Source organism: Tenrec ecaudatus, chromosome 11 (genome assembly GCF_050624435.1).
Source record: "Tenrec ecaudatus isolate mTenEca1 chromosome 11, mTenEca1.hap1, whole genome shotgun sequence".
Lineage (NCBI taxonomy): Eukaryota > Metazoa > Chordata > Mammalia > Afrosoricida > Tenrecidae > Tenrec > Tenrec ecaudatus.
This window is the reverse complement of record NC_134540.1, coordinates 41,078,231-41,083,261: the sequence shown is the minus strand read 5'-3', so window position 1 is coordinate 41,083,261 and position 5,031 is coordinate 41,078,231. Positions and strand designations below refer to the sequence as shown.

At 36.0% G+C, this 5,031-nt stretch overlaps 1 non-coding gene across 1 annotated transcript; it reads right to left on the bottom strand.

The window, feature by feature from the left end:
* Positions 1-1,097: 1,097 nt before the first annotated feature.
* On the bottom strand, positions 1,098-1,279 carry LOC142461863 (U2 spliceosomal RNA). The gene has a single exon (XR_012787043.1). It is a non-coding gene; the product is annotated as a U2 spliceosomal RNA (small nuclear RNA).
* Between the last annotated feature and the right edge of the window lie 3,752 nt (positions 1,280-5,031).

Genomic DNA, 5,031 nt, shown 5'->3' with positions numbered 1-5,031 from the left:
GGGAAAAACAAGCATGTATTTTGAGATGGGCAAATTCAGCTAATAGTTCATTCCATGCCCAGGGAAAGGTGCAGGTGGGTCCTTGCAAAGTCATGAAGTACCATACATGGCAAACGCCTCCAGAGGGTGAACAGTCACTCATGGATTCAAGTGGGCTGGCAATCGAACTTTCCTCTTGGGCATTAGAGCCTTTCAGCAGTACAACACGGCATCCAGTCAATTCTGACTCATGGCCACCCTGTGTATGCCAAAGTAGACATGAACTAGGTAGGGGATGTAATGTCGGTTTTATGGAAGTGGATCATCAAACCTTTCCTTTGAAACCTTGATTCTGAAACCTTCAACTTTGATATTAACAATAGAGCCCGTTATCTGTTTCCATGACCACGGGTCTATAGGAGAGTATTTAGAAAAAGCAATGTTTGAATTTCAGTTCAGAAAAATGAAAGTCTTTCCTTTTTTGAGTAAAGGCCTTCCTTATACTTATGAAATGCTCCATAAACAATTTTTAAATACCATAATGATTTATGAAACAAAAGTTTGTAATACAATACTAGACTTATTTAGGAACTGGAAACACAGGGAATCCAGGGCAGATGATCCCTTCAGGACCTGAGGTGAGAGTGGCGATACTGAGAGGGTAGACAGAGGGTGAGATGGAAAGGGGGAACAGATTACAAGGATCTACATGTGACCTCCTCCCTGGGAGACAGACAACAGAAATGTGGATGAAGGGAGACATTGGACAGGGCAAGATATGAAAAACAATAATTTATAAATTATCAAGGGTTCATGAGGGAGAGGAAAGTGGGGAGGGAGGGGGGAAATGAGGAGCTGATGCCAGGGGCTTAGGTGGAGAGCAAATGTTTTGAGAATGATGAGGGCAATGAATGAACAGATGTGCTTTGCACAATTGATGTATGTATGCTTGTGATAAGAGTTGTATGATCCACTAATACAGTGATTTAAAAAGAGAGAGAGGATACCAAGGGCTGATTCCAAGGGTTCAAATAGAATATAAACATTTAGAAAATAATGATAGCAACATATTTACAAATATGCTTGATACAATTGATGTATGGATTGTGATAAAAACTGTAAGAGCCCCCAATAAAGTGATCTGGGGGAAAAAAGAAATTAATTTTGCTAGTTTTTCATTTTAAATTCCTTTAAAAAGTTAGCATAGATGAATATTTTCCTCAGTCAGAAAACATATCAGATATTAAACTGATAAGAACAGATACTACACTTGATCTTAGTCAAAAGGCCAAGAAGCGAGGAATAATTATTTTATCATCCCAAAATTAATTAACCTAATTTGGGAATTGTGGTTTATCCAAACAAAGTTTGATATCATTCTATTCCATTCAAGAATTAGGAACTTACAAAAAGCTGAAGAAGTAATACCACCATGTTAGTGTACCCATTCACTCTCCAGTCTTCTGTTCCTTTCTAGATATTTCACATATGGTATTCCACATTTTTAGCAGTCACCGTACAGGGAACACATACTTACAGCAGGTGCTCATGAATAAAACCAAATGAGAAGGTAACCACACCTTGCGTCTGCAGCAGACTCAATGCCTCCCACTGTTGCGTTTTCCAAGCAGTCAGTACAATTGGATTCTGACAGCTATTAAGATCTGCAAGCACAGGAAAGACAAACGGCAATGGAAAGAATTGCTGTCATTAGATTCTGACTCACATCTTAATATTTTCAGTAATGCACTGGTGAACATACATTTGATATCAATACATATTATTCCATATTCACGTTTAAATAAATTATTGTCACTATTTTCATACAAAAGGAAATTTCAAAAAATTTAAAAGTTAATATAAACGGAGCTAAAATGTAAACCCAATGTTTTCACTGGCTTGCTTTAAAAAGTTTCTTCACTATATTTCTTTACTTGGTTTGTAAATTCCATAGCAACAGATTATTGTGGATATAAAAAATAGTCCTCATAATGATAAAGTCCTACCTAATTTATGAAAGAGCTCTAATGAACAGTAATAAAAATAATTTCAAAATTTTGTCTTCTCGATATCTACTTTCATCAGCATTTTCACTGTTTTCAGTAGTGGCATAGGTAATGTATCAAGCAATTAATCCTTCATAATTCACACAATTTTTAACTGATCCATGAGTGCAAAGAAGTCATCTCCAAAAATCTTTGCTCTCCCAGTGGGTGTATGTCTTTCATTATTGCCTCAAATCCCCTAACTTGGTGTAACAAATGTAGCAGTACCTCAGTAAAGACATACCATAACAGAATAAAATTAAATTTTCAAACGAATTGAAAAATACCACACTCATTTTAATTTATAAAAAATAAAATTGCTTAGAGGTCTAAATACAGGCATGTACATATGTAGATATATTTATATATAATGATGGGGAAATAGATCTATGTGCATGTACTTATAGGTTTAGTATTACGGTAGCAGATGGACATTGGGTCTCCACTCAAGTACTCCCTCAGTGCAAGAGCACTTTGTTTCATTAAACTGGCATTCCATCATGCCCACCTTCCCGACACTATTGCTGAAGCCATATGTGTGCATAAACAAAAGTGATAAAGAAAGCTGATGGTGCTGTTTATCAAAAGAGATAGTATCTGGGATCTTAAAGGCTTGAAGATAAACAAGCAGCCTTCTAGCAGAGAAATAACAAAGCCCACATGGGAGACGCACAGGAGCATATGGGGTCACAAGTTGTCGAAGGGATCAGGTATCAGGCATCAAAGAACAAAAAAATCACATCGTTGTGAATGAGGGGGAGTGCAGAGTGGAGACCTAAAGTCCATCTATAGGCAACTGGACACACGGGGAGGAAACAGGCCAGTCAGGGTCCATCCAGTATACCAACAATGAAACATACAACTTTCCTCTAGTTCTATAAAGCTTCCTCCCCACCCCACCACCCCCAAAATCATGATCCCAATTCTACCTTACAAATCCAGCTAGACCAGAGGATGTACACTGGTACAGATAAGAAATGGAAATAAAGGGAATGCAGGACAGATAACCCCCTCAGGGCTAATAATGAGAGTAGCGATACCAGGATAAGGGGAAATATATCACAAGCATGTGCATATAAGCCTCTCCCTGGGGGGTGGACAACAGAAAAGTGAGTGAAGGGAGACATCGTACAGTGCAAGACATCACAAAATAATAACAATATATAAATTATCAAGGGTTCATGATGGAGGTGGGGCAAAGAGGGAGGGGAAAATGAGGAGCTGATGCCCAGGGCTCAAGTAGAAAGAAAATGTTTGAGAATGATGAGGGCAACAATGGGCAAATGTGCTTGACCAATGGATGGATATATGGATTATGATAAGAGTTGTATGAGCCCCCAATAAAAGGATTTTTAAAAATAATTTTAAAAATTATTTCAGTGACTTTTTTGCAATAAAATAAATTATTTTGGAAAACTTTTTATCATAGATATATAAGTAATGAAGCATTGATCAGTCCATTCTTGCCTTGAAAACAAAAATATCATGTTGTTCAGATTTAAACTTGAACATAAGTTAGAAGGCATTATTATATTTACATGTTAAAATAAGTGAATTTTCATTAAATATGATAGATTTGGCAAGTGTGGATAAAAATTCTTGAGTTATGATAAATATCCAGCCAAAATGGAATACTAAATAAGAAAATTTTAGCATTGTAAACAATATAAATTGAAGCTCTGTAGGCTACCTATCTTGAAGATAGTTGTTAAAGTGAATTAATTGGATAATTTAAAGTACTTCCAACACAAATAATTTATTTAAAACGCATGAGAGCTAAATATGGAAACTCATTTTTTAATCCTTTGCTCATTTGACTTCCCCTGTTGTTAGTCTTTTATTTTATTGATAAAAATAATCCCTAATATTGTCTTCAAGGACTCTCCTCCATGCCAAGACCCTCACTCTGCCTTCTAAGACTCCTGGCATAGAACGGACACTCCACCCTGTAGCCTGACATGTTTTATTAAAATAGACTTTCTTCCCTAGAAACAATCAGAACTTCTTAGTTTTGATGTCATCAATTGGACCTTAGATTTTATGTTAACATTCCTTGACTCTCCATTAAGACAACAAGAAAAATTGGTAGAGCATAAAACAGCAGCAACAACAACAAAACCGGCTGCCATGATCTTTGCCCTTGACCAGTTCCCATTTCCAGCGACTTCCGCCCTTCCACCTCCTGGCAGCCATGGCTTTGATGGTGCTGTCTTCAGGGACATGCTGCTAAAGCCATGCTGCATCTCTAACTAAAAATCGAATAAATGCTTCAAGACCTTACTACCTCTGTATAATAGTTCCACTTAAACTTCTGTTTCCTTTGCAGTTTGTCTGCTCAGAATTGTTTCTGCATGCATCGAACAGAACGTTGGCTCAGTTACAGTAGCGCCATAAGCTGAAAAAGGTAAAAAGTCTGTGGGTTGGTTATTTTTTCTGATCTTAATAGTTGGTCATCTTCAATGAGGACATGAACAAAATTGTTTTGTTTTGTTTTGTTTTCCTAGCTAATTGATGTGGATGTTGTTCTGACCTATCCCTTCTTAAAACAGGTTAGCGAATAGAACACAACTGCTTTCTTTGGGGTATTGTAGCTGATAAAATTAAAGATAGAGCTAGAATGTACAACTAAGCACAAAGATAACTTTATGCGACTGATGAATTTCCATCTAAGCTTTTCTTATTTTTAAGAACAAGTTTGAAGCATTTGTATAATGTCAAATGTTTTATTCTATATCTATTAGGTTTATCGTGTGATTTTTGTATAAATTTCAAATGGAACAAGAATTATATGTTTATCCAATAGTCATTGTTTCTGTGAGTTTTTGTCTAGTTTTATGAGTAAATTAAAAAGGATTCTGATTTGGAAAAGATAGTTTTTTTTTATACAAACTTGAGAATGCAGTTTGTTTTGTTTTATTATTTTTAAAGTGTTTATTATAAAAAGAGTGGTGTTTATAAATTTGATGAGAAGCCAGTTATTATTTATATACTCATCCCATTATATGTT